The following is a 10,890-nucleotide window of genomic DNA, read 5'->3' on the forward strand; positions in this document are numbered from 1 at the left end:
CTGTGGGTCTGGAGCAGCAGGACAAAGCCTGAGTCCGGGGGCATCTTCCACATCCACAGAGGTTCATTCTGGGGATAAATGTTTGGGTAACTGTGAATGAAACTTCATTGATCTTAAAGGTGCCACTGGCCCTTGGTTGTTCACATGTTTTGGATCTCATGGAATCAGATATTTAATGATGATAAACTCTCGAGTAGCAACGTTACAAAACCTTTTTGAAAGAAATGACAACAGGTTGCAAATGTTTGCAAAGAATATTGTAGTATGAAATCAACACAATCAATTGTGGGGTTGTTATTGACTGAAGCTATTTAATTTGCACAAGGAGTTATGCTCATATAATCAATAAGTATTATCTGACTACAGAAAAGCATCTTTCTTCGGTCACTGGGTTGTTTCTCAAAGGCAGGTTATGTTTTCCTTTCAGTACGAGAGGTAAATGGTCTGTAACATCGACTGGATGACTCCTGCCCTGGAAAATTACAACAGAAAAGGCAGTTTTTAAAGAGTGGCATTTTATCTGCAAAGAAAGGAAAGGGAGGAGGGTCACTTTGTTCTGTTTCATCCAATGTCCAGGCAGCTTTTGTGCCTCTGAATGCATGTTTCTGTCTACCCATGTTTCTGTGAAGTAGTGGAAAATGCTTCATCGACAAGGCATGACAAAGTTGAATAGAGCTGAGAAGGTGGTTGGAGCTCTCTAAACAGAATTTGATTTTGCTTACCTGCTGACTATAATCAACTAAATACTAAGATGGCAGTTGGGGGCTGTGAGCGGAAAACAGTTTCCTGCATATGTATTCAAAATGCCATCTAGTGGAGAGAAGAGTTTTCTTCACGGTGTTTGGATGTGGGCATCCCTCTGAAATGGCAAACAAAGCAATCTTTAAGGCCGTTTGTAAAACAGCTTACAATGGGAATTAAGAGCCATGGAGATTCCTTAGCATATCTGTAGACATGTCGGTGTAGACCCCAGATAGACCACCGGCTGGTGTACAGAAGAGATGCTGTATCAAATTGGACCAATTCAACCCAGTCCAGCCTCCCATCTCACACAGTGGCCAACCAGGTCCTCTGGAGAGCCAATAACAGGGCAGAGAGGCCAAGGCCTTCCTAAGAACATCCCTTTAAATCAGTCAAGCACAATGGAGCCCATTGGCCTCACCTGTGGGAGGTTCATTTGCCCACATAATTTGGGGTTTTTTCGGGGGTATTCGGTCTACTTGTCTCCTGCTACAGCATGTCCTCACTGCTGAGATCACCAAGAAAGAGCTGTTCGGTGGCCCAGTAGCCTGGCACTCCTCCGACGAACCCACGTATTTTACAGTTGGGCTCTGGGAATCAATTCAAGCTGCCTTTCCCACACAACTCAAGAAACAGCTGATCTAGGGGGAGATCGGGCATTTACTGGGTCAATTCAGAACCCAAATCAAAAGCTGAAGTGGCTCTTTTTGTTTAGGCTCTGAACCAAACTGTTGGTTCTGGGTTTGAGTAAAAGGAGAAAACCTGAATCAGTATTGAATCAGGGTTCCCCCCCTCCGAGTTTTTAACACCCAAATGCACACCCCTAATAAGCCTGCAGCCAGTCACATCTCTGATAAGCACTACCTGAGCCCAAGCTAGAATCCTCATGTTTCACACCAGTGGGATCCAAGTGGGCAGCCACGTTGGGCAAAAGCTGCGTACAATTTGGCAGCCAAAGTGGCCAACGCCACTACGGGCAGGAACAGCTTCAGCTGCCGAATCACACAACCCTAGTTTGAGTCCCAGGATACCTTTAAGGCCAAGAAAGTTTAATTCTGGGGATAAGCTTCCATGTGCACACACATTTCCTTTGTTGGTCTCCAAGGTACCTCTGGACTCTTTGTTCTGTTCTCTCTGTTCTACATAGCTGACTCCCTGGATCTATGTGAAGAAGTGTGCAGGCACACGAAAGCTGACTCCCAAAATTAAACTTTGTAGATCTTCAAAGTTTTTCCTGTGCCATAGGCAAGGTAGCTGTAGAAATGCTGAAAATGCCCGGTGTCTGATGCTGGCAGGGTATCACCACTATATCATTGGGACCCTGCATATAAATGGGAAATGCATTTCTGTACCCGCTGCTCCAATCCACCCACAGCCACCTGCTCCTGTGGCCTGGAAGGAACAGAGCTGAAAGGATACTGAGCCAGATCCAAGAGCCTTGCTATCCTCAGCACCAGGGAGAGCTCCCAGAAAAGCAAACATTTCTGGAGGCTCTTGAGCCTGCTGGATATTCCGGGGGCTTTTCCGCACATTGGGCATTGTAGCGTGAAGCCTACCGTATTGCAAAGTGCGAGAAATAATCACGACTCACCAGCACTCCACACTTCTCAAGCTGTCTCGCATTTTTTTTGGCTGCTTTTCCCACTTTAGTCTTGTTGAGCTTTGGCCTGCCTACAAGTGTCAATCATTTTGGCCGGCCAATCCCTTCCCAGCATGGCTGATTTACAGATAAACTTCCAGCGATCGCTGTTTTTTTTTAATACACTTATTTGTTTAAACACCTATCCGAATCTTCATAGAGGCACAGACAATCTCAGTCGAGGTGCATGTCCACCTATTCGTTGCTCCGGGCTGTTCTCCAAAAAACATTTCCTGTCCCCAAGAAGGAGGGAGAGGGAGGTGGGTGCAAGGGTGGGACAGTGGAGGCAGAGGTAATGCTTCTTCGTCTCCATACATTTCTTTTGCTGGTGGCCTGCTGGTTGTCCACTGGGGGAAAGTGCTTTTAGCCCACTTTATGCGATTCCCCAACTAGCGCTTTAAAATGGCAGATTTGCTGGCCAGTTTGCTGGCCAGACACTGGAGTCTGGCGATGTCATGCAGAGTGGCCAGAATATAGCGCCTGCACAAGATAAACATTTCACTATATTTATTGTGTGCAGAAAAGCCCCAGTTCTGCCTGCTGTGAGTTCATAGGAATTTGTTAAAACAATTGAGTTCCAGCATTCAGATGTGGCTGAATACAAACCCAAAGTGGGAAGCCTAAATTTTGTCGGGAAAAGTCATAAATCTTCTGATCCAGATATTACTCTGGCACCTAATAACGAAGAGGGAGGAAGCATCAGAAAACAGCTTTGAAACTGACAGGGGCATTTCCCATCAGTAGAGTTACACACAGCTCATGGTCCATAAGAGAACTGTGCTGCGTCCACCTTTCCAAAATGTTGTTTGAACAACAACATTGCTGGCTCAATGTCCTTGCAACGGCTGAGATGTGATCCTACCTCACTAGTCTGGGGATAAAATGGAAGAGTGGAGCCTGCTTTGGTCCCCATTGAGGAGCACATAAAAGAAGTAACACTTGCAATTCTGTTCTCCCTGGAACTGCACCTGCTGGGTTAAGAGCAAACGACTTGCTTCCACATGCAGCCAGACCATCACGGAGGTCAACCTCAATCTCCTATCTCATTTAGGATCCCTTTCTTGGACCTTTAGCAGACCCCTCTTTGTTCATTATGACAACTGAGTTGAACCCATGAGGCACCTTCTGGGACTGCCAGAATAAAAGGAATCATTAAAAAAAATAACCAGATATGAAAATGTGTTAAACTCTCCGCCCCATCCCTTCTAGATAGTTTCTTAGCAACTGCCCTATTATTATGGCTATGAGAGCGCTTGATCAAGTTGCTAGGCAACCCAGAATTTCCTTCCCTGCTTTTCCTTCCTCCCCTAGAGCAGGTACCAAAATAAATCCGGACATCCAGGAGCTCCCAGGTTTGGTTCACGTGTTACAAGACCCCCTATAAAGAAAGCACATCAGTATAGGACAAAGCATAAAACTCATATGTTATAACCTGCATGTCTGCTATAGATTTTCAGCTCTTGGGCATACAGTAATGCATCCGTGTGCATAGAAGAGTATTTCCCTGTAGGAAAAGTACAGTGCTGGCAGGGCAATGAGCCCCAGACGGACTCCACATGCATGCCCTCTCAGGCCTTGCCCTCTGGGAGCTCCACTGGCTCTTTCTCTTCCACCATCTTTGGCTGCAAACTCTGGCTGCAAATAAATGGACAACAGACTGACCACTAGTATAGTCTTATTTCTGAGTAATTATTTGTTTATTGCATATGGCAGAGTTACACACAGGAAACATCTGATAATACAAAATATGTAGCCAAGTGAGTCCAATGGTTGTGTAGACAGATTGGGCAATCTTCCTAAATGCTAATATCTAAAAAAAAAGTTTTTTTGTTACAATACGAAAACCTTTAATGGCATCCACAATAAAAAACAATAAAAAACAACATACCAATCAGTTCTGCAACACAAGTCAGAAAAGCTGTAAGGAAAATGACAGCAGGCAAGGGAACTGCAAACACAAAAAGACAAAACCAGTGAGGCCCCCCTCTTTAACCTGTGCCTCATCACCATAGACGCTGGTCTCCGGGCAACCATCAACAAGCAACAGCTCAAGAGCCCTGCCATCTGAGGCATCCGGGGAAGGTCAAAGGGGGGAGATCAAGCCAGAACGTTTGTTCTATATTGTGTTGTATTGTAATATCTAAATTTTCAGTCTAATCAGCCGCAGCTGGGGAGGGTCCAAAGAGCCCCGTCACATCTCCCCAGAAAGCACAACGCTCACATTCCTGTGACAGATGGGAAACAATTTGGCAGGTTCACCACAATCACATTTGGGACCTGGAATTTTGCCCCATTTTAAACAACAGATCTGCACAAACATTAAAGCCTGTTCGTATACTGTTAGCCATCTTCTGTACTTCTGTGTAAAACTTAATCCGATTATAATGGAGATCAAAGTGAAGATCAAGAAATCGACACAGTGGAGAAAGGATGAAAGGGGGAGATTTTGGTACAATCACGTAGGGAGTCCCACATTTGAGGGGGAAAGCTGGTATCATTTTTAAAAAGCAGCCTTGAGGGAAAAGATGGGATTTAAGTGAAATAACACATGCAAAACCAAACCTCTCGAAATCATAGAGGCAATATCTGCAGATGGGGGGGGGGGGGAGGGTAATTAAGATTTTATGAGTTTATATGGTGAAATTTCAGCAGCCATTTTAGGGCTTGACAATACGCAAAGGTTTCCCTCCTAAATATCACATGGCTTACCTGCTCGTGCCTCTAACTACTCTTGCTGCCCATTTTTTGCTCATTGTGTTTCAGACATAGGGCAAACACTTTGAAGTTCACAAAGCGAGTTCTGTTTTGCTGCTGAGTCTGAAAGATTTTCTGCTCTATTCCAAAGCAGACATGTCTTTGGAAGGCAGGAAAATGAGGAGCAAGCTCAGGAGTGATTTGCGGCAGGATTCCCAACCCCATTTCCATCCATGAAATTTTGCAGCGCATGGTAAAGGCATGGACTGGCAGAGCACAGAGTCACCAGGTTGGGTAGGCAAATTCCTATTGATTGGGGTGGGGGTGGAACCTGGAGGGCCAGAGCCTGGGAAGGGAAGGGAACCTGGGGGGGGGGGGCGGCAGAATATGATGCAAGCTTCTCCCTCCAGGGAAATTGATCTCTGGAATCTAAAGTTCAGTTGCAGAAGCACATTTCCCAGCCTTAACTTGGCAACCTTATCTGAGGAGCAGGAAAGGGCAGAGAGGCTGGTGGCCTCCCCCCTCCCAATCACACAAGTCTTGCAGGATAACCATTTCCTGCCCTGCCTCAGACAAGAAATGCTCCTTTCCTTGAGGGTCGTAGATCTGCTTAAAGAATCTGACTGGGATGCTGTCGAAGGCCGCAGAGAAAGCCTCTCACTTCCCTGTCGTGCCAGAGAGGGATTTTTCATGGTCCCTCGAGTGCCTTTTCTCTCTCCCCATCACATCTTGCAAGGAAGTGGAGGGTCTCACCCCGCCCAAGGAGTTCCAAGCCCCGGTCAGGTGTGAATGCTGGGGGGCTCAGCCCGTCCTCAGGAGAAAAGATAGCGAGTTCGAACACGCTAGAACTAGATGGGCTGAGTGCCAATTCCCCTGCCCACACCTCAAAACAAAGGCTTGGCATGAGGTGCCAGCTTAATCAGAATCTCCTTTCCCCGTGACATGGATGGGGTGGGGATAACGAATTTCTGAAATAATCATTCAATCATTAATCAATTATTAAAAATTGATTTTAGTTTTACATTCACCGCATGTTGGCTTAGGCCTATATCTCTTTTGTTTCCAATATGGAGATATGTCCCTGCATGCTTCTAACCTCTCACCCACAGCAGGGCAGGGAAGATAGCCTGTGCAAGAGCGCATCTCGTGTAATGTTTTTCAGATAGGTTAAAGCAGCGGTCACCAACCCCTGGTCTGGGTACCGGGACCGGTCCGTGGATTAGTTGGTACCGGGCTGTGACTCCTCCTCGTCCTCATCCCCGGCTGCTGCCTCGGGGGCTGCCCTGCCACTCTGCTGCCAGCTCACCTTTGGTGCTCTCTGGCAGCCGCCACGGCTGGAGCTCCCTCTCGACATGGCACTGTGCAGCTGCTGCTGGCAGTGCCCCCCAGTGGGCAGTGGGAAGTCAGGGGCACCAGCAGAAAAGCAAGTGGAGCAGGGGCTCAGGGGCGACGTCCTTCAGCAAAAGACTGCCACCCCCCCCCCGGGCCTCAGTAAAATTGTCAAGCATTGACCGGTCCCCGGTGATAAAAAGGTGGGGGACCACTGGGTTAAAGAATTAGGTTGGAAGCAATTTCTAGATAGCTTTGAAATGGTTAGTGTAAAAATCAACTCAGTTTTCCGAGTTGAATAATATCACAGATATGGAAGGGCCATAGAGGCCATCTATTCCAACCCCCTGCCCAATGCTGGATCAGCCTAAAGCAGGCAGGATAAATCTCTGTCCATCAGCTGCCTGAAGCCTGCCAGTCAGTGTGAGCTCAGCACCTCCTTAGGCAGCCCATTCCACGGCTGAACTACTCTGACTCTGAACTCCCCCCTGCCCATACTTCCTGTACTGTTCTACAGAGTTTAAACCCATTCCTGCGGGTGATGCCAACGGGATCCTTTCCCTGCCCTCCTCCAAGCGACAACCTTTCAGATCCTTCAAGAGAGCCCTCCTGTCCTCTCTCCACCTCCTCTTCTCCAGGCTGAATGTTCCCAGGTCCATCAGCCTTTCCTCACAGGGCTTGGTCCCCAGGGCCGGATCATCCTCATGGCTCTTCCCTGCACCCTCTCCATTCTGCCCACATCCGTTTTTGAAGTGAGGCCTCCAGAACTGCACACAGGACTCCAGGTGGGGTCTGAACAACGTGGCCTACAGCAGGACTATGACATTTTGTGATTTGGATGTGATGCCTCTGTTGATACAGCCCAAAACTGCATTTGCCTTCTTTACTGCCACATCACACTGTCTGCTCATATCTAGCTTGCAGTCCACAAGGACCCCAAGATCTCATTCACACACGCACTGCTGCCCAGAAGTATCTATACCATCCAGGATGCTGCTTCTCCTTTTTGTGACCCAGATAGAGAACTCTGCACTTCTCCTTGCCTAATTGCATCATGTTCTCATTGGCCCACTTTCCCAGCATGCTCAGATCTTGTTCAACTGGGGTGTTCTTCTTCTGGGGTGTTCACTACTCTGCCCAATTTGGTGTCAGCCACAAATTTAATGAGGAGTACGTCCTCCCCCTCATTGAGATCACAGACAAAAATGGAAAAGTACCGGGCCCAGTACCCAGCCCTGGGGCGCCCCACTGCCCACCTCCCCCTTTGATCAACAGTGTTTTATTCTGTCTTTCATGCACAAAGGGGCACCTTTAAGACTGACAAAGATTTCTTCTAGGTATAAGCTGTACTGTGAATGCACACAAAGGTGACCCTGGGCTCAAACCTTGTTCTGCTGCTTCAGACATGGCTGGCCACCTGAATCAACCCGAGAAAGTGTGCAGTCAACACAAAAGCTTATTCCCAGAATTAACCTTTGTGGGTCTTAAAGGTGCCCTGGTCTCAAAACTTTGTTCTCCTGGGACTTGCAGTTGTGTGGCCCAATGTCCACTAGGTGTCCTCCTTGCATCATTAGACTTGAGGGGGGAAACTAAGGTCAACCCTTCTGTTTGCAGAGATATCCTTCACATAAAATCTTTCAATAAGAGCTACTACGGATGATTCATCTTACAACCCACTGCATACCGACTATCCCTGGTAGTCAACAAAGTTTTTAAAACTTTCATCCATATTTCGGCACCTTCAGCTTGTCCTCTGTGATGCAGCCACCTTCTGTTTTAAAAACAACATTACTTTGACGCTGTATGAGCTGGTACTCAAAAGATATGCATATGAATGTGTCTGTTGTTGTAATCAAACACAACTGCCACAGCACACTGGCTTTATTTCTCCCCATAAAGACCCAAAGCAGTTTACGTTGCTCTCTTCTCTATTTTATCCCTGCAACAGTCCTGCAAGGTAGGCTAGGGTGGTGCAAGGTCACCTAGAAAGCTTCCACAGCAGAGATCTGAACCTGCATCTCCCATATTCTAACCGAGACACTCTAACTGCTACACGACATTAGCGGCCACTGTTGGTTCGAAGAACAAGAACAAGAACAAGAACAAGAACAAGTAGCAGCAGCAGCAGCAGCAACAGCAGCAGCAGCAGCAGCAGTGGTTCTTATATGCCGCTTTTCTCTACCCAAGGGAGTCTCAAAGCAGCTTACAATGACCTTCCCTTCCTCTCCCCACAACAAACACCCTGTGAAGGAGGTGGGTCTGAGAAAGCTCTGAGAAAACTGAGACTGTACAAGGTCACCCAGCTGGCTGCATGTAGAGGAGGAGCGGGGAATCAAACCTGCCTCACCAGATGACAGACTGCCCCTCATAGCCACTACACCACACTGGCTCACAGGGGAGAGGGAGGGCCACAATCCCTCAGGAAGCCATGCTGGGGTGCTGCTCAGCAGCGAAGGGCCTCCCTGGGGCATGAATTTAAGATTTGCTACACACACCGAACAAAAACGGGTAGTAAATCGAACAGGGGTGACAGTAGTTCGGTGTTCCTATTTGGGAAAGTATCTTATATAGATGACATCTCCGGAATATTAGAAGACGTGGGCATGTGGCCATCTCCTCCTTCGTCCTGTGAGGCAAGAGCCCACCATGTAACAGCATCTTGCTCTCAGTAGCAAAACATGTAGTTGTGATTGGGAAATCTGACGAGTAGCCAGTTCCCCAAAAGGTCTGGCCCTGGCTGAATTCTGGATCCTTACGTGTTGGGCAACAGGGAGTGAGTGAGTGAGTGAGTGAGTGAGTGAGTGAGTGAGTGAGTGAGTGAGTGAGTGGGGTATATTTACAATTGGGCACAAACACCACCAAAGGAGGCAGCCCCTCCATGTAGCTGCAGGGCTGGGACAGAATTCAGAAAGAGGGAAGGACTGCTCCCACCCTTGGCTGATTTATTGTCACAACGGCAGCGTGGGAAGAGAGACAGAAGGGTTGTTGTGTAGTTTGCCAGGGAGGGTTTTCCAAAACAAATGAGCTGTTGGAGAGGCAGAGAAAAGAAAGGCAATCAGGGGGAGCTGAATACAAAGAAGAAGGAAGTGTTGGGCCGTTCTCCTGAAAGGCCAGTTGGCTCCTATTGATCACCCCTGCATTGTTTCCAGCAGTCTGAATAGAAAAGGCCTCATGTATCGCCATCCAGTGCAGCCCTAAAGACCTTCATGTGTAAGTCTTACGATACTCCAGGAACACAAGGAAGAGAGCACAGGCCATTGGGGGCATGCTGGACAGAGGCCAGTGAGCTACAGCCAATCAGAAGCTGTGCTTGTCCAATGGAATTAATTAATTTATTATTTATTACTTGATTTATCTCGCCCCTCTCAGTTTCCCGTCTAAAGGTGGCTTACGTATTCTAAAATTCAATATAATAATAACTCATCCATAAAACCAAATTAAAAGTTATACAAAACCACCTTTAATACTGTTGCAGAAATCCTGGACTCCTGAGGCCTACTAGAAGGAGGAGAGAGGGAAAAAATGGCAGAAAGGAAAGGAGGGAGGCACTAGACAGGCTACAGATACATATTTATCTGTGTTTATGTATCTGTATAACCATATAAAACTCACCCCTCCCTGTACAGGTATGAGGGGTTTCTCCACTGGAGGTCCTTCAGTTTACAAGGGTGACCTTTTGGTTACAGTTTCCCACAGTGCTCTTTAAAAAATTAGATGCTGTTAATGTATCCCCCCCCCCCCCATTTTTTGGTGTGAGCTGTTTCAAATATTTATTCTACGTAACAAGGTGGGGATGAAATACTTATAAGAAAACAGAACAACAACAATAAAAGACAAAGCAAATAAAAAGAACAAATACATGCCAAGTTGGAATCTAGTGGTGCCTTTAAGACCATCTTTAGATGTTTAAAGAAGCAGGCATGTACACGAAACCTTATCCTTAGAATAAAATTTTGTTGGCCTTAAAGCTGCCCCTGGACTCAAATTTTGAAGTAGTGTGCATGCACACACAAAAATGAAGTATCCTCAGAATTAAACATTGTTAGTCTTAAGGGTGCCACTGGTCCCAGATTTTGTTTTGTTGCTTCAGACCAAAAATGGTCTGAATCTATAAACCAACAGCACAAACTGAATCATCTCTAACTAGACCTGAATCTATAAATAGACAGCACAAACCTCCAGGTTCCTCAGAGCTCTTCAGCATACTGGACGCCGTGGGCAGTGAAGTGGATGGGGGTCAAGTGGCCCAAATCCTCCACTACTTTTCCAACTAAGGCAAGATGGTTTTATTTCCTCGCCTCACCCACTTTGAACTCCTTTTGGTCCCCAACCTCCTGATGTAATTAAGAGAAATCCTAGACTTATACATGATTTTCAGGTGACCATGATCAGCATCCCTGGAGAAGAAGGCTACTTTGGAAGATACACCTGGCTGGGATGAGGTGAGATCCCTCCCCTCCCCAAAACCCATCCTCCTTAGGCTCTAC

General features: G+C 46.9%; 1 long non-coding RNA gene across 1 annotated transcript; it reads right to left on the reverse strand.

Annotated features, from left to right (window-relative positions):
* Positions 1–293: 293 nt before the first annotated feature.
* LOC143822784 (uncharacterized) lies at positions 294–10,746 on the reverse strand. Its single transcript, XR_013226259.1, has 3 exons — positions 10,580–10,746; positions 723–859; positions 294–472 (listed from the first exon to the last, which is right to left on the reverse strand). It is a non-coding gene; the product is annotated as an uncharacterized LOC143822784 (long non-coding RNA).
* Positions 10,747–10,890: the final 144 nt, after the last annotated feature.

The sequence above is a fragment of the Paroedura picta genome, chromosome 13 (genome assembly GCF_049243985.1).
Source record: "Paroedura picta isolate Pp20150507F chromosome 13, Ppicta_v3.0, whole genome shotgun sequence".
In the NCBI taxonomy this organism is placed as follows: domain Eukaryota; kingdom Metazoa; phylum Chordata; class Lepidosauria; order Squamata; family Gekkonidae; genus Paroedura; species Paroedura picta.